General features: G+C 35.2%; 1 protein-coding gene across 5 annotated transcripts in view; it reads left to right on the top strand.

The window, feature by feature from the left end:
• Positions 1-19,377, top strand: part of NXPH1 (neurexophilin 1) — a 908,922-nt gene that overhangs the window by 656,002 nt on the left and 233,543 nt on the right. The window contains exon 5 of one of the 5 annotated variants that reach the window (XR_012074471.1): positions 748-822. The exons of 3 other annotated variants lie outside the window; for them this stretch is intronic. The gene's annotated coding sequence lies outside the window, so the exon portion shown is untranslated. Of the gene's footprint in view, positions 1-747; positions 823-19,377 lie in introns of those variants that run through there. One more of the 5 variants, XR_012074470.1, reaches the window with a different exon arrangement.

The following is a 19,377-nucleotide window of genomic DNA, read 5'->3' as shown; positions in this document are numbered from 1 at the left end:
CAGTTGCAATTGACTACTTTCTCTGCTGTTCTCTTAGTCTGGGAATTTCTACTCACCTCTTTCATTCTCTCCCTCTGTGCTTCATGTCACCTGTCAAATCCCTCTTCCTCCTGGGAAGTCAGTGCATACAAGCTCTTGTAGAGAAGGAAAATAATTTTCCCTCTACCCTCTAGGTTCTTGCCTGAGAACCCCCTATAAGAAAAAGAAAGATTAATAGGAGAAAAATAAATAGAAGTTTAATAATATGTATACCCTCTGTGTACTTGGGAGAGACACGGAAAAAGTGAGTAACACCCTGAAATGGCCCAAGTCACAGTTGCCACCTTAAATATCATCTCCAGCTTAAGACAAAAGATGTTTAGTAGGAGAAAAAGGTTATGGGAGGGTATTAACTAAAGCACAGTAAACAAGGATAAGGTCCATATGCAGATTTAAGTCATAGGCTTCTCCATTGAAAACAGTTTCTAGGGATTTAGACATTCTCCTCTTCCTAATCCAGAGAAGGAAACACCCTTACAAATGCAGATTTTCTTTATAAATATTAAGGCCTCTCATGAGAGGATACTTGATTTTCAGAGCTTCTCCCTTGTCTGCTGTTTTTTGTTCGTTTAAATAACCAGCTCAAAATAATCTTTGTGTTAAAGAGGCATATTTTGGGGTGGCATATCCTGCTCCCCTTCACTCTGTTTTTTTCCTTAGCCTTGACTCATCTATGTGGTTTTAATCACTCCCTCCTTTTTCTATTAGTGTTACGGAAACGACATGCCAGTCAAGAAACAAACACCACACGGAGGGTTGGAGTACTCAGATGTATTATGCCGGCGGGCTCTGAGGGGCTTCTGCTCCGAAGCTCTGAGCACCTCCAAGACGTGCGCATGAGGTTTCATAGGGTAAAGTACAAGCTTGGGGTATTCGGCCAATAGGCATGGAACAGCTTTAGCAGCATTATCATCATAAAAGTGGAGGCTGGGAGGCAGCAAACCAACATTCCAAAGCCAGATATGTATCTTTGAAAACCCAGCTGGCTAGCAAAAAAACATGAATAGCAAACCAACACTAATTAACCTAGATTTACAAGTTAGTCTAGCAGAACTCAGTATTCCAATACTTAGATTTGTGAGTTATCTTGTTAGCCCAGCCCAGCCTCTCCTTCACATTCCTAGACCTGTGAGTTAGCTTGTTAGACCAGACCAGCTTTTCCTTCACATTAGGAGGCCTTTGCTTTGGTATTTCATATAGCAGTGTTTTGTCTTTTGCTATGGAAGGGCTTTTGCATAAGAGTTAAAATGTTTGTTGAATGAGTGAATGTTCTATTGCTCACTGTTAATCAAAGTATAAATCATGTAATGCTCAACTCTGTTTCAAGTGATAGTGTATGGAAAATATGTGCTTTAAGTTGTTACTGTTTTGAGGTATCTCTTTGTGGTCTAACTCAAAAAAAAAATGAGAGCATGTGCGACACTGTAGTGCTAGATACTACTTCTCTCTCAAGAACCAGTGGAAGATAACTTTTTTGGGAAGGTAGTGTTATCCACTGCCTTTTTGTTTTCATTTTGTTTTTCTCTTATATATAATGAGGGGATCAAAATATCCTACCACAAAATATGCCACTTTGGCATATTGATTATTTTGAATTAATTTTACTTAAGAAACAGCAAGTATAAGAAGGATACTCTGATCCTCCTTTGTCCTTCTGAAAGCAACAAATAAATCTAACAGGTGAAAAGTATCCTCCCTGTACCAGAGGTAGTGACGTTCTTTTCGCCAGAGAAAGGGAGTTCAGGACTGAGAAGCCTGTATAAACCTGTTACTTCTTCACTAATTAGCTACCTGAGACCCAAACAACTTTATTTTGTCAATTCTTCACAAATCCATTGCTTCTTTGCCTAAAAGGTGTAAGAGCTATCTGCTTTGGTCACATCTTTGAGCCTCATATCTTTGGGGATCCTGTATGTACAAAATTACATTTGTTTTCTCTTGTTAATCTGTCTTAGGTTGATTTAATTATTAGACCAGCTGGAGAACCTATAATGGACGAAGGAAAAGGTTTTCCTCCCCTACTGTATATAATGTTTATTCATTATAGACCAGCTTCCCAGTAATTATTTTTTCTCTTTCCTATTCTTTTCTTCTTCGATCTGTGGGGGAACAAAATTTGCCATCCTAAAATTTCTTTCTTTGGCATGAGGATTATTTTAGGCTGATTATTTGTAAGAAACAGAAGACTAGGAAGTTGTCAACTGAAATAAATACACAGCCTAGAAGTTGAGTGTTATGTTTTATTTGGCAGACATTTCTGAGGACTCGAACCCCTTCTACCCTGTGATGACAGCCTCTCAGATCGCTCTGAGGAACTGCTCGGAAGAGGTAGGGGAGGAGCTAGGATATATAGGAGCTTTACAACAAAGAACAGGTAGTTGGAACATAAAAAGATTACTTGTTAACTAAAGAAAACCAGGCATCTCAAATTAAAGAATTTAGCACTTTTCTATGTATGGGAGGGAGCAAACATTTAGGCTCACTGAATTCATTCCTTTCACAAGCATCTAGCTATCAAGGGCCAGTATCCTGTCCTTTCTTATTCTGAGTCCCTTAGGGTGCACCAGTGTGAGTGGCTGCAGAGGCTGGGCTGCAGGCTTGTCTTCACTGGGGAGTGGTGGCAGCTGCTGATGACTTGATGGTTTCAGCAATTTTTGTTTACCGATATGGTTTGCAGTATTTTTCGTTCACAAAATCTTTCTTTTACCTCTCCCTTACCTGCCTAAAGAATTTAGATAAAGGGCCTGCTCCTGGAGGAGAGCTGCCCAGTTCAGTGAATACGGACTAGGTGTGGTGAGGAACACTTGGCAGGGCCTAGAGATCTGGGTGCACTCTGTGTCCCATTGTCTCTGCATGGCCCACCAAGCATCTGTTTACCAAACATCTGTTTTTTTCATCCCCATATAAATTGCCTTCCTCCCCTTTGAAGTCCCAAACAATTGCCTCCAACATCCTGTTTTGTCTTCACCTGAAGATGATATCTAAGGTGAAGTTTTAAGCTATTTTAGCATGCCAGTCAGTTTTCCTGGATCTCTCCCATGTTTACATGATACTACAATTTTATTTTATTTTCTCCTTTTAATCTGTCTCATGTTAAATTTAATTCTTAAACCAGCCAGAAGAACCTAGAAGGGTGGAGGATAATTTCTTCCTCTCCGACAAATCTTATCCATACTCCCAGCAACTAATACATTGTACAAATGCTGTTTTTTCTTTCAGATAATGTTTGTAAAATCAGCAAGGCTGTCTTGAATATATAGAGTACCTGTTTAAAAAAAAAAAAGCATAGTTATAGGGATACCACTTTTTAAATAAGAAAAAATTGGAAGAGGAAGTTCAATACATTGCTATATGTGGCCCAAATGGTAAAGTACGTTTCAACAGAGGTTGAAGTCGATTGCATCACTTGAAGTGTCTTTCCACACATTCCCTTTGTTTATGGTAATGCCACTGGGAGGTAGTGGAGGCAGAAGGGACCTGAATAGGTAAAGATGCTAATTTGCCTCATGCAGGAACAGCGTGAAAGTGCCCTTTTGCATTTACCACATTTGAGGGGAAAAGTGATGGAGACTTTGCTTTAGAAATACATGATAAAAAGGAAAATTGATCTTTCTCTATGTTTGTTCTCTTCTGTTGTTGTGGGAAAAATATTGAATGCTTTCTGGCAACTACTGATCAATTGCTATCTTACTCCTGACAATCCTTTCTGTCACTGTTTGATAATCTTTTATCTCTTTTCCTAGTGTATGCTATATTAGTACTATTCATTCACTCAAAATGTTTATTGAGTGCTCACCTGTAGTCCACACTGCTCTAGGTGGTATGGGGAGTAAATATAAGTACAGAAGAAGAAAATACATGGTTTCTGCCTTAAAGAAGGCATCAGTCTTTCTGTACCCAACACCCAGACTGTTGAAACTCTTTAATGTGCTTATGAGAAATGAAATAAGTATATATTTTGTCATCAATGAGAAATACACATAGCACCTCTATTTACAACTCTTCTACAAATTTATCTTCCAGTTTCCCTACTTTTTGAAAAATTATTCTTGATTTCTTTAAAATATAACACTAAAATTCAACATTCTTTTTGATAATGTAATGCTTTTACCACATCAATTCCGTTATCATTAATCTATCTTAAAATAATGTGTCACATTACAATAAAATTTTTATTCTTTATTGGAAACTGTGATCAATTTTACTAAATATGACTTTTATAATTGTGATAGAAATAAAAATAAGTTTTTTCACTCTTCCTATTCCCAGAACCTGAGGAGGTTTTGAGGTTCTGTACTCCTCTGGTACTTAAGTAGTAATTGGGAAATCTCAAAGAACCTCTGACAATGATCCATACAATAAAGAACTGAACCAGTAGGAAGAGGGCAGGGCAGAAAGCTTGGGTAGGTCACACTCTGAGAATTTAATAAGCAAGAATATTATGAACAGAGAAAGGAGGTACTTGAAGTCAGCTGCTGTATAGACTTTGAGGAGAGACATAAATTAAGGGAAATTACAGAATATATTTTGAATGTGTATTCAAATTCACTGTATTAACCTTGTCCCTTCTCTTTTCTACCCTTACCACCACACTCCTTCAAAAGGCATCAATAAACAGATACATAATTAAGTTATTTTAATACATTTCAGATGAAAATTAGCATCATCTATTGTTGACTGAAATAAATGCACAGCGTAAAAGTTGAGAGTTATGTTTTATTTGGTGGACATTTCTGAGGACTTGAACCCCTTCGAGCCCGGGATGACCGCTCTGAGGGACTGCTCGGAAGAGGTAGGGGAGGAGCTAGGATATATAGGAGCTTTATAACAAAGACCAGGTAGTTGGAACATTAAAAGATTACCTGCTAACTAAAGAAAAGCAGGCATCTCAAGTTAAAGAATTCAGCCACTTTTCTATGTATGGGAGGAAGCAAACATTTGGGCTTGCTGAAGTCATTCCTTTGACAAGCACCTAGCTATCCAGGACCAGTATCCTATCCTTTCTTATTCTGAGTCCCCTCAGAGTGCACATTGCAAGTGGCACATTGCAAGCCCAAGGCTGGGCTGCAGGCGTGTCTTCACTGAGGGGTGGCGGCACCCACTGATAACTTGATGGTTTCAGCGTCTTTTGTTTACTGATATGGTTTGCAGTATTTTTCGTTCACACATTACAAGGTAGAATACTAGATTAGGGTTATTTGGATGCCAAAAAATGGAAAAGCATTTTACTTATATAATATTAAGCAGGCATCTGCAGCTTTTGTGACTGTATAGTAATTGAGTGATGGTTTTTAACGTCTCTAAAAATGTTAAAGAAAACTTCAGCCAACACTTATGAAAATAATTTTACTTTAAATTAAGTATAAAACATACCTACATCTCTTCTTCAGAAATTTCAATGGAATAGTCTGTGTATTACCCAAGTAGCTATTTTCTAAAAGCTCCTGGGTTATTTCAATAAGCATCTGGTAACTGGAACCACTGCTGAATACTCTGATAGCTTTCATGTCGGGGAGAATTGCCAGAAAATGTGATTTGGTGTTTTGGAGCGACTGTGCTGGATATAAAATAGCAGTGGAAGAGGTTTGCCCACTTTTAGTAAACATATGTACTCTTTAACAAATACTGAAATTAATGTTTTGGTGAATTTTTATTTGTGTTTTAATTAATCACACTCTATGCCTGTTTTTTTGTTTTCTAAATTTCTTTATAATTTCTGTCTTCATTGACATCTTCAAAAACTCATCTTCTCCTCTGAAATTATATAGCTATTAACCTATGTTCTCCTGTGTTTTCTATGTAGTATCAGTCTACAGCTTTGTGTGTGAGCTGGGAGAAGGAAACAGGGTGAAGGAATGAGGATCAGTTATCATTAAATTTTAAAATTAGCATTATGCTAGTTTTACAAAATGAACTTGTATGCTTTCCAAATATTTCTGTTTGCTGCAACAGTTTAAAAAGCATAAGATCTTTTTCTGGAAAGTTTGAAAGAATTCTCTAGTAATACAACTAGACTTATCTTTGTACTGTAACTTCTTTCAAATTTTCAAAATTTTCAAATTTTGACTCTCATGATATTAAAATATTCTGCCATTCACTAATCATTTTCAATTAAATTTTATCTTAAATTATTCATTTCTTAAGTATTTTCAAAGTACTGATTTATGTATATTTCTTATAACATCTTTACTCCAAATATAAAGTCACATTCCTTTGCATTTTTAATGTTAATTATACAGTCTTGTTTTTCTCTTTTTTTTTGTAATGTTGTTTGTCAGCAATTTTCCCATTTTATCAGTCTTCTCAGAGAACTTGCTCTTTGGCTACCTTTTTTTAATTGCATTTCTCCCTATATACTAATTGATTAAAAAAAAACAACTTGGTCACTGAAGTTTTCATTTTAAGATGTAAAAGGAAAAACAAATATGCTATAGGTAATATTAAGAATTAATTTATAAAATCTTTATATTTACAGTATTTTTATTTTGCCTCAATTTAATAGACATTGCTCTCAAATTTATAGTTATAAACTTTTCATTAGGTTTTTGTAGTGTTTTCTAATTGTTTGGTTTCTCTTTCTCTCTCTCTCTCTGTGCTTTGAGCTTACTTTTGTTTTATTATTGCTCAAATATGATTTTAAAAGTTTTAAATATTCTGTATGTACATACATGAACATGTATATACAAATGTATTAATTTTTATTTAGATAATTTCAGACAGTGCTCTTTTAATAATTTAACCAAACCTAATACAAAATTACAATTATATAGTGTGACCTCAAACCATAAAACCACAAAATTTAGAAGTTCAGCAATTAATTCTCCTCTTTTACATTCAGATTCCTTGTAGATATTTCATATGGCATCATTTAATATTTTCCTTTTTTGTACTTGTAATTTAAAAATTCTTGTTATATCATGCTCTTTCCTTTCATCAATCAAATACCGTTGTGATTTACCATGACTTAGTTGATGGCATATCACTCACTCCAGATCATTCCACTTAAACTCTATACTCATAACTGTGTTGTTACATAAAATATTTATGCATTCATACCTGAATACCAATATGCACAGTTAAAACTAGTTAGGTGCTCCCTGGGCATAATTCTTAAATACTAGGGACATAGAAAGTGTATAGTTAAATATTTGCTTTAGATTTGAGAATGTTAAGACTCAGACGTTTTGATTTACTCACCAAATATCACACAGCTGGGTGATCATCGGACAAGAATGAACTGTCGCTAGCTCTCAGTTGTTTAACTTGCCATGTGGAGACATGGATGAGTAAATAATTACATGCGTGTACAGTAGTTGAAACCATTTAAAAGCAGGAGATTCCCTAGGGACATTGTGTTAGTGCTAACCAACAAATTAGAAATGAAACTTCAAGTAAAACAGTAACTTTATGTCCATTTGATGTCCGTTGTTATAGTTCTAATCAAATTTGATTTAAATTATCCTCAGATTCTCTTTTGCCTGCTATTGTCTTATAATTTCATTGCTTTTTGTTTCTGTTTGGTCCCTTGAGATACAATTTTTATGTAGTTGATAATTTTATTGATCAACCAGTGCAGTCTCCTAAAATTTTGATATTTCATCAATAATCTGAAAATATCACAGCTCTATATCATGTCTTCTATCAGTGTTATTTAGACGCAGTTAGTCCATGTGGACTTGGTTTTCCTAAGTGTAAAAATTCTAAGTGAGACCAGGTGAGGGATTATGTTAGAAAATGTGTATATACATATATATGCTAAAAATATAAAGAAATTTTGAAATGTCACTAGCTGTTTCTGTGTCTTTTTAATATTAACTAATCTGTCAGTTAAATACGACATTATTCCTTCATCTAGCAAAGCAACCATAAAATATATTTGATGGCATTATCTACCACTTGATAGTTAATGAAAGTCTTTTGAATTGAAATTTACTTATAGAATGCAATCTTACTTTCCTAGGGAACTTGTCCAACTCTTTTCACTCTTTCTGTATTTCTATGTGGCTGGCTGTCTCTGTCCCTCTTTCCATCTCTGTCTGTCTCTCTGTCTCTGTCTTACTTTCTGCCTCTCTGGCTCTTTCTGCCTTTTTGGTATTTAAGCTTCCTTCTAAAAATTCTCATGAGAAGAAGAGATCTTTTGCCAATCAATCATTATGGCCCCATTGTGTAGGATGCATAAAAGGAGGAGTAAGTGTGAAGACAAGGTCCAGAGTATGACTTTTTTTTACTTAATTAAATGATCAGCTGTATACACTGGTATTTTCCAAAACGTGGGAATAGATTTTCTGAGCATCACATGAAGTTAAAAATATCTAGTAATCATGTAATTTCCAGTATTATTATCAGAGATTTTAGCAGTACCATACCAAGCCACAACTTTCACCAGTATGGCAAAGGTAGTTAGATATGGAGAGGTCCTAGCCATCAGTGTGGCTCATTCTTTGTCAAATGCATCTGAGAGCCACAATAAGATTCTGGAGTCACATTCACTAGTTTCAAAAAAAAAAAAAAAAGTGCAGATATAGACTGATTGGCAATGATAGACTGTATTCCCCAGTTGCCAAAGTTATTTACAGTTGACAGTCTTGACACAAATACAGATTAAATAGAAGCTCTAACGGCATTCAGTTTCAAAAAATCATTTTTTTCTTGATTCTCAGACAGTTAGTAGCAAACCTATCCTTGTCAAAGGAAACAGATTTGAATAGGGTTACAATGAAGAGGGTTAAAATTTAGCTAATTGAATAAGTGCATTAAGACCATCCATCAGGTCTAAATGCCTGCCATTGTTTGGGTAGATTCTGATTTACCTTTTGACTCATCACTTTTCAAATGCAAAGTAATTGTAGGATTTCAAACTTTTGACCTTTACAAAAGGTCAAAAGAGGGGAAAATGCTTTCTATAATGCCAATAGGTGGCTTCTCTCCAAATTTTGTAGTGATTTGTTTCTTTACCTTAGATCAGAACGCTTCTGACAACTAACTAGATTTCCTTAAAAACAAACAAACAAAAAAGAACAGTAGTGCCACTTTACTCAGTCGGATTATTTTATAGCTTTGAGTGAACAAGATTTATTTTACCTAGGGGAACCCTTTATCATGGTTTGCCTGGCAAAGTTCTGGTTTATGCCAGTTTCCTGGCATGGTTATTAATAGTGCCCCTTTCACACTCAAAATTGAGCCAGTTTGGATGATAAATTATATGATCACTCTATTACCAATTCTATCGGTCAAGGTTCTCCAGAGAAATAGAACCAGTAGGATATATAGATAGAGATAGATTTCTTTCAAAGAAATTACTTTAAGCCATTGTAGGGGCTGGCAAGTTTGAAATCGGCAGACAAACAATATAGAAACTCTGGGGAAGGATCTGAAGCTGTACTCTTAAGGAAGAATTTATTATTTTTCAGGGAAACCTCAGTTTTGCTCTTAAGGCCTTTCAACTGATTAGATGAGGCATTATCAAGAACAGTCTCATTTACTTGAGGTCAACTAACTGTACATGTTAACCACATCTAAAAAATTCTTTCACAACAAAACCTGTAGTAGTGTTTGATTGAATAGCTGAGTACAACAGCCTAGCCAAGTTGACACATGCAACTAACCATCACACAAATCAGTCTGGCATACAAAAATTCATTTCTATATCCTAATAGCGAACTACCAGAAAATAAGAAAACAATCCCATATGCAATCGCATCAAAAAGAACAAAACACATAGTAATGAGTTTAACCAAGGGGTGAAAGATCTATACAGTGATGTTCATTTGAAATGATGGTACAGAAATTAAAGAGGAAACCTAAGCTCTTTTGTACCATCTCTTGCTCATATCTTCATTGGAAAACCAACATCTTTCAGTGTAGCTACATGTCCTTTGGGGAAATATCTTGGCTCTCTACTTGTATCCTTTATAAGTTAAAAACTATCTTGTCTGAGATGGCCTGACACTAGAGAGGACTGACAGCTTTTTGATGCAGTAAGTTGCTGATAAGGACAGAGACTCTCTCTCCAGTAGTGCAAGTCTTTCAGTAGGTGACACTTAGCCTGGTTTTTGTTTGTTTTTTAGTTTGGTTGGTTATTTTGTTTGTTGTTTTGTTGTTTTTATTAGCACTATAAACCAGACTGTGATGCCTGCCCAAAAACATGTGTCAACAACTGTGTCTGACTTTGATGCTGGTAGACTGGCTGTGTTCCTTGGTCTGTTTGTACCCATGTCTTTCAATTCCATTTGAAATATGAATTGAAGGAAAATCTAGCAGTAAAACTGCTTAAGAAGCTGGATGTGAAACGAGTGTAAATGCCTGATCTCCTGGCTTCCTTGCAGTCTGGGAAACTTTAATTTTGTCTCCTGGGGCCATACCAGGGAATGCTTGAGATGATGACAAATTTTGAGACTTACTCATGCGTGCCTTCTCTCTAGGCTGGTCATTCCCTGCACAGGAAATGTATTTGTTGAAAAAAGTCACTGCTGTCCAGAAAAAAGTTGTGCTACTCCTCTGGATGAGGTCAACGTAGAGCTTCTGTCTCATGTATATTTTGTTTTCTGTAAGATAGTATACATGGAACAAGTGTGGCAGGCCTATGTAAAAAAAGCCATGGTGAGACCACATAGAGACAGAAAGAGTTACTAAGGAGTCCTGGCTGTTTGAATCGTCCCAGCCCAATACAAGAAGTGTTAGTGAAAAAGCCTTTAAAGAATACCTTACCCCAGCCACCATTTAATTAAAGCTCAGTGTGATCTCAAGAACAGTTGCCTAGCGGAGCCCTGTAACCTCAGATTTGGGAGCAAAATGGATGATGTTATTGTTTTAAGCCACTATTTGAGGGTGCTTTTGTTTACAGCAATAGATAACCAGAACTATAAGCCAAATGAAACCAGCAAAGACTAAACTAAGGTGGTGGCCCTTGAGATAGATCCAAGTGGGCACATTCAAATTGTTAAGAAGGAAGATCCATGCATGGTCCTAAGAACAAAATATATGCCCAGCCTTGGAGTCAACCAATCTCATCTACTTATTTTGTAGATTGCTGCCTAGCCTTGGAGTCAGCCAGTCTCATCTACTTGTTTTTTAGATGGCAGCTTATTTAAAAATTCAAAATAATAACTCCTTTGTTTGAATTCCAAGCTTATCAAGCAAATTTAGCAAGTGTTTCCAATAGCTGAACTTCTAGCTACTGTATTCCTTATTGTAGATTAACACATTGAAGTTTTTATTTTATACATCAGTTTAAATGTGGATAATATAATAAAACCCTGCATAAAAAAATCAGGCTGATCTATGTGGTAAACGCCAGCTCTTTATAAGTTCTAATGCTTGATTACAGGAAAATGTAAATGATATTTTGCCATTTTATGTTAATTATTATTAAAATGAGACCCACAATTAGGAATAGAGGATTTTTTTTTCTTTACCAATAAATATAGTGGCAAACCCCAGAGTTAGAAACTCAGCACACATTAGATCCTAAAGGTGCAGAAGTAGTAAAGCAATAGCAATAAAATAGTAGAGACAGCTATTCACAGTGCAGAACTGAAAGCAACCAAAATAAGTTCGATGGAAATGAAGGAATTAACATTAAGAGAGCTGACCATTTTTTACCTGTAATCTAAGCTAATTATAAGTTTTGACAATTGTGACAGATATTTCTCTGGTAAAAGATTGGAAACTGTGGGAATGTGGCATTGACCCTTCCTGCTTTTACACCTATCTTTACATCCTGTTTTATAGCCCTAGATTTCATGCTCTATTTTCAAAATTTACAAAACATCCCTGAAACTGGCCCATTAAATCAAATTGTTTTAGTTTACCAAAAAGGGAAAAAACTGAAACAAATATTTTTGTTTCTTTCCTCTTTGAAAACATTTTAGCTGGCTCATGAAGAAAGCATGAAAAGCAGCTTTTGACCATAATGTATGACCAGTATCCAAGTAGGTGTTTGAACCTAGTAGAATTTGAACAGAATCAAAGTTAACAATAGGACTTAGTTCCCTTGTCCTATTACTTCTCTCTTCTGAAATTACCCCTTTGTATCCATGACTCAACTAAAAGTTATCTAAAGAAACTCTTAATTATTTCAAAGCCCACTTTTATTGCAAGCCTAAAATCAAATCTTAGATTATCAGAGTAAGACAATTCACAGCCACCATCAACCTTGTAAGATTTGCCGACTTTCAGATGCAATACCTTTCTTTGAGTTTGCGTTAGTTTTTCTATGCCCAGCAGTCCTAGCCTTTTAGATAGCTTTCTGTTTTATCTATACAGCAATGAAAAATTGAGTCTTTCTTACCCTGAGATAAGTTTCTCAAACTTGTATAACTAAATTTGAAATGAGGCACTGCTCTCCTGGAAGACATTCCAGGCTGATATTTGTGTTTGGATTTTATAGACAGCATAGAGAGAGCTATTACTACCTTAGGCAGACAGTACAGTTTATTTCTGTAGTGATGTACCCTGTGTTTTCTTCACTTGTGGTGTAGCTCTTGCTGAGTGATGTCTAATTTATATTCATTTTCTGTTGTCTCTGATATAAGCAGCTTTTATAAATCTTAATTTCTTTGATCACTTTTTCCCAGAAAAATATCACAGGAGGAAATTGGGGGTTTTGTCTATCAGTATGTAAATTCAGTAACTGATTCAGATACACAACCAAGTATTCCAATCAGTGTTCCAGAGCTCTCAGAAATCCTGGACAAGATTAAATGTATAGGAGCTTGGTCAGAAGAGGATCAAATGCTTGTGTTGTGCTTTGAATTTACAAGGGAAAGCAAAATGGGTTGTCACTTCTTTAAATCATAGTGTTTTAAAATCCCTTCAGAACCTTTCTACAGTAAATTCTAAAGCAGTGTCATCTCTAACATTTTTTCTTTGTAGTGTAGTTTGCCCTTAAAATTACAATTGTTTTGATGAAAGAAACTGTCTACTTGACAACCTTGTTAGAAAAAAAATAAAACAGAGGTAAGAATGACAGATAAAGGAGCAGGAAAAATAAAATGACTAATGTAGAATTTAGAATTTATAGGCTTAGTTCATGACCCCCAAGTGCCAATTAAGCCAGGTAATATTTATTTTTCAAACCACAATTGCAAACCACAGTTTCAATCCTCTCGAATTTCAGTAGTCATTCTCAACAAGATGTTAGCTTCAGGCTATGATTTTCCGTTAAAAAGGTTAATATGTTTTTGGGTATGTATCCTTCTGAAAAGATTATTTTTGGGGAAATTGGGAAATAGACCTAAGGAAGACACAGAAAAGCTAAGAAATGAGGAAAAAGGAGTTGGTCAATATAAACCTCACTCCCCACCACTGCCTTCTGATTAGGTATTGAATATCTTCTCTTTAATTAGGATTCTGGGGCTTTATCTATTTCTTACCTGAATGGTTTGCTACTGTATTTAATTTCCTAACTCCTCCTACGTTGTTTCTGTAGTTTTGATAATTTCTTTCTAAAGTCTTTTTCAGTCATGTTTTCTACTCTGAAAGCTACAGTGGCTCTACTTTTGTCTATAAAATAGAGACTCCTCTGCTGGGCATTTTTCTTCATGCAAAGCCCTACCTCACAGACCCCATCTTCAACATAAGCTCTGTTCTTTGTACCAGTGGTCCTCAAAGCTGGGCTAGCAGCTTAGCATCACCTGGGAACTCTTTAGGAATAGAAATTCTGAGACCCCATTTCAGACATATTGAGTCAGACACTCTGGCAGTGGGGCATAGCAATCAATGTTTAACGCATCTTTTAGGTCATTCTGATATCTGCTTAATTACATGAAAGTCTGAGAACCACTGCTGCTCTAGCTCCTGAATTTATATCATGTGCTCTGACTAAAGTAATTTCTTCATCCTAGTTCTTTTGTCATCTTCACATTATCACCATTTGCAATATTTCCTAAACTTCATTGTTTTTTCCATGTATTTTCCATATCCCCATATCACCTGTATTATAATTTTCTTTTTTTTTTAAGTTTGTGTATATTTATGAAAATTTACATTAAATCTGTTCAAAAATGAAACTACATCAGTAATAGGATTAAAATCAGTAGTCCTGATTATAAATAAAATGTGATTGTGAAAATAAATATGCTATCCAGGGCTTATGGATGTGGAGATGGAGGTGAGAAAGGAAGGTGGGTATACTTAACAAAGGGTAAAATGAGGGATGCTTATTTTGGAAAAAATGTTCTGAATCTTGACTATGGTGGTAGATACATAAATCTACACATTATAACATTGTGTTGAACTGAATACACATGTGGACACATGTAAATACAAATAAAACTGAGGAAATTTTTCAATAAGATAGGTGGATGGCATCAATGTCAGTATCCTGGTCATGAGTGAGAATTGTATTATAATATTGCAAGATGTAACCATTAGGGGAACTGAGTAAAGGGTATACGGGATTTCAGTATTGTTGCCATGGAAGTAACAGGCTATTTCAGAGACATTACTAGTATATCGCTAGAACCAATGTTATTAATATAAAAATGTATGGATCAGGTAATGATTGAGCTATCAAGCTACAGACCTTGAAAAGGCTCAAATAAGGGAGACTGTCTGGGTAGACAGATGCAGATTATGTAGATGATTCCAACACATGTGCATATATGCATGCAATTGTCAGCATTTTTGTGGTGAAGAGAGCAAAATGATCAAATGTGATTAAGGGAGGAAGGTATAATTGATATGGAGCAGTATGTTTGCTAATTATCCTTCCTTTCCCTTGAGTACAGCGAACAAAGACCAAGTGAGCCGCTAGTAGTGTCACATGCCTCTAGGCTAATAAAAAGAGAAAATAAAGTAATATGTATTGTATTCTGTGCACTTTAAATAACAGAGAGACATTCCCTTGAGTATTTGAAATCTAATGGGAAAACATTCATTGATCTCTGTCCTCTGGAAGGTTGGTAGATAGGGAGAATGTGGAGGGTGAGAGAACTGTGCAAAGCACAGAATCTCTGTGTGTTTCCTGCATTTGGCTGCTGTGAGAACTCTCTGGTGGGAGCCCTCATGAAATGCTGCCAGGAAAGAAAGCAGCATAGACTTTTCTAATTAAAAGAGCCCCTTGTTTTAGGAAGCGTATCAATGAAGCCCTTGGTTTAAACTCTATTTGAGCAACTACCTTGTAATTTGGAATGCTCATCAGGAACTACGTGTCATCAAGCAACACAATGTGACTTTGTAAAAGGGTCCATTTTAGAAATTACATTCTATTCTTTACTTGTCTTTTGCGGGAGAAGAACCCAATAGTTAGGGGGGAAGTTACTTTACTCCTTGGATTCTGCTCCTCTATTTATTATTAGCGTGAATACAAGTTTCCTTTCTTGTTTTTGCCTTTTTTGAAAAGATTTGGAAATACATCAAAAAAAATTCCTAGGTATACTAATAAAATTTTAAGTCTGTATTTGCTAATTGTTGTGAAGATAATGGTTTTAGTAGAATCAGGAACGTAGAGAAATACTTTTTTGATTCATTACATTTTTGAGTCTAAGATACATATGATATACTCATAAGACAATTTTTGACACACTTCCATGTGTACACACGCAGAGTCATATCCATGCTTTTATTGTCATCCTCAAAATTAAGATCCTTCTTCATTTGTTTGTGTTTCTCTCTCTCTCTCTTTTATTTTTTATTTTTTGGTAAATTAGCAAGTAGTAATATTCTCCCACACAACTGGAAAACAAATAATGTTGCTCACCATTCAGGTCTACAAGGATTAATTCATTAGGCATTGCCATTGCTGGCTGGCAGTGCACTCTCAGGGGAATCTAGGATGTGGTGCTCTGTGCTTTGGGAAAACAGGCCCTGAGGTAGTTAGATGTATAGCTCAGGAAGAATTTTAATGAATCCAGATTCTTGCATCTTCTCATACAGAGAAAAAGCACCAAAATCATTAACTCAGGTACCTGTTCTTTGTGACTAGCAGTAATCTTTTCCCAAGATGTATGCTTGACTGCAGTTCCCTAGCCAAATCATAAACATACTGACTTCTCCCTTATGAAGCAGAAGCAGTCAACTCAGAGGTACTGAGAGACTATTTCCTGGGCTATAGTCCTCAGTAAGACTGAGTAAAACTTAAACTCACAACTCTTATACTGTGCATTTTTTTTAAGTCAACACAACTCTATTCTTTTTTCTCTTTTTTTGTATATATATATACATATATATTTTATTGAAGTATAGTCAGTTTACAGTGTGTCAATTTTGGGTGTACACCATAAAGTTTGTCAATACATGAACATACATATATTTGTTTTCATATTCTTTTTGACTATAAGTTACTACAAGATATTAAATATGGTTCCCTGTGCTATACAATATAAACTTGCTATTTATTTTATATATATTAGTTAGCATCTGCAAGTCCCAAACTCCCAATGTATCCCTTCCCACACCCTCCCCCCTCAGTAACCGTAAGTTTGTTTTCTATGTCTATGAGTCTGTTTCTGATTTGTAAATATGTTCATTTGTCTTTTTTTTTTCTAAGATTTCATGTATAGGTGGTTATCATATTGTATTTTTCTTTCTCTTTCTGACTTACTTCACTTAGAATGACAATCTCCAGGTCCACTCATGTTGCTACAAATGGCATTATTTTATTCTTCTTTATGGCTGACTAGTATTCCATTGTATAAATATATCACTGCTTCTTTATCCAGTCATCTGTTGTTTCCATGTCTTGGCTATTGTAAATAGTGCTGCTATGAATATTGGGGTGCATGTATTTTTTTAAATTAATGTTCACTCTGGATTTATGCCCAGAAGTGGGATTGCTAGATCAAATTGTATGTGTATTTTTCGTCTTTTGAGGAATCTCCATACTGTTTTCTGTGGTGGCTGCACCAAACTACATTCCCACCAACAATGTAGGAGGGTTCCCTTTTCTCCACACCATCTCCAGCATTTATTATTTGTGGACTTTTGAATGATGGCCATTCTGACTGGTGTGAGGTGATACCTCATTGTAGTTTTGTTTTGCATTTTTCTGATCATTAGGGATATTGAGCATTTTTTCATGTGCCTATTGGTCATTTGTATGTCTTCACTGGAGAATTGCTTGTTTAGGTTTCTGCCCATTTTTGAATTAGGTTGTATGTGTTTTTCTTTATTAAGTTGTATGAGCTGTTTCTATATTCTGGAAATTAAGTCCTTGTCAGTCTCATCTTTTCCAAACTTTTTCTCCCATTCTGTAGGTTGTCTTTTTGTTTTGCTTATGGTTTCCTTTGCTGTACAAAATCTTGTAAGTTTAATCAGGTCCCATTTGTTTATTTTTGCTTTTATTTCTATTGCCTGGGTAGACTGCCCTAAGAGAACATTGTTGAAATTTATGTCAGAGAATGTTTTGCCTATGTTTTCTTCTAAGAGGTTTATGGTGCTTTGTTTTATGTTTAAGTCTTCAAGCCATTCTGAGTTTATTTTTGTGTATGGTGTGAGGGAGTGTTCTAACTTCATTGATTTACATGCAGCTGTCCAGTTTTCCCAGCACTACTTGCTGAAAAGAGCGTCTTTTCTTGATTGCACATTCTTGCCTCCTTTGTCAAAGACTAATTGATGAAAAGTTTGTGGGTTTATTTCTGGGCTCTCTCTTCTGTTTCATTGATCCTTATGTCTGTCTTTGTCCCATTGCCGTGCTTTTTTATTACTGTAGGTCTGTAATATTGTCTGAGGTCTGGGAGGGTTATTCCTCCAGCTTCATTATTTTTCTTCATTATTTCTTTGGCAATTATGGGTCTTCTGTGATTCCGTATAAATTTTACAATTATTTGTTCTAGTTCTGTGAAAAATGTCCTAGATAATTTGATAGGGATTATGTTAAATCTGTAGATTGTTTTGGGCAGTATGGACCTTTTAACAATATTGATTCTTCCAGACCAAGAACATGGGATATCTTTCCATTTCTTTAAGTCATCTTTAATTTCCTTAGTCAATGTTTTGTAGTTCTCTGTATATAAGTTTTTCACCTCCTTGGCCAAATTTATTCCTAAGTATTTTATTTTTTGGATACAATTTTAAAAGGGATTGTTTCTTCACTTTCCTTTTCTGATATTTCATTGTTAGTGTAAAGAAATGCCACTGATTTCTGTATGTTAATCTTGTATCCTGCTACCTTGCCAAATTATTTTATCAGCTCTAGTAATTTTTGTGTGGCATTTTTAGGGTTTTCTATATATAGTATCATTTCATTCTCATATAGTGACAATTTTACCTCTTCTCTTCCAATTTGGAACACAACACTTTTCTAAGAGAACATGGACATTGACAAATCAGTTTTTCAACCACAGTCATTTCTTTTTCTTTTTATTGACCTAGACAACCAACTTTATTTCTGATTACCTAAATTCCTTAATCTTAATTCATTATGTATGTTCAGTATGATTTGTATTGTGTTTTAGGACTCTGCTGAGATAAGAAAGGAATAATATGAATATAGGAAAAGTGTAGTATTTCCCCTCAAAATAGCCTTTATTCTTAGAAACAGCGCAAACTGTGCTATTGTAGCAATAGGTAGTAGTAGGGAGATGAAGAGGCCAGGCATGCATGCCTCCCTTCACTATAGCCTCAGTGCCCTGATGTCATATAGGAACTAGCCCCTCTTTTGTTCAACTTATTAAATTCTTTATAGCTCACAAATATAATAGTTGTAAAAAATGTCCCAAGAATGCTAGTCTTATAAACACTGATTCTACTATTCTGTAGGGAAAAAAATTCTCCTCCTAAAACTTGAACCCCAAGAAATTATTTTAAAGAGTTGTTACTGATTAAATATATAAAGAACAACCTTCCTGATTCTATTGCAAATATCCGTAAGTAATTTGTTCATTCAGAATACAACCTGTTTAAAAATTCTCAAATTTGTCTTTGACATTTCTAGAACAACAAAGTAATATATCATCTGCAGATAAAATAAACAGAGCAGAGGGAAAAATTAAGCCATTTGTTATACACTTTGAACATTTTGCTAAAATTAATAACTAGTTTACTATCCCCTGACCTATGTGAAAAGCCTAAGGGCAAACAAATACAATAGCAATGACTATGTGTCTTGATTAGCTCAACAACACTTGCTATAAAAATATAATTATATTCTATTTTTTTACTCTAATTATATCTCACTCTAGGTAAAAGAATCTTTATTCATTCTTTCATTTTTAGGTTAAGTGAACAGTAGTTATTGTGTATTTATAGTTTTGGTGATGCAAATTGCATTATGGGCTTACCTCTCTTTGGGGGAGGGAAAGGATGGATGCTTAAATGTCTGGGTTACTTGCTTGAATAATAATATATTCATTTTAATTATTGTATTTTAAAACAAAAGTTAGAAAATAAAGCTTTAAA

The sequence above is a fragment of the Vicugna pacos genome, chromosome 7 (assembly GCF_048564905.1).
Source record: "Vicugna pacos chromosome 7, VicPac4, whole genome shotgun sequence".
Lineage (NCBI taxonomy): Eukaryota > Metazoa > Chordata > Mammalia > Artiodactyla > Camelidae > Vicugna > Vicugna pacos.
Note: the sequence above shows the minus strand (reverse complement) of the source record. Positions and strands in the feature narration are given on the sequence as shown.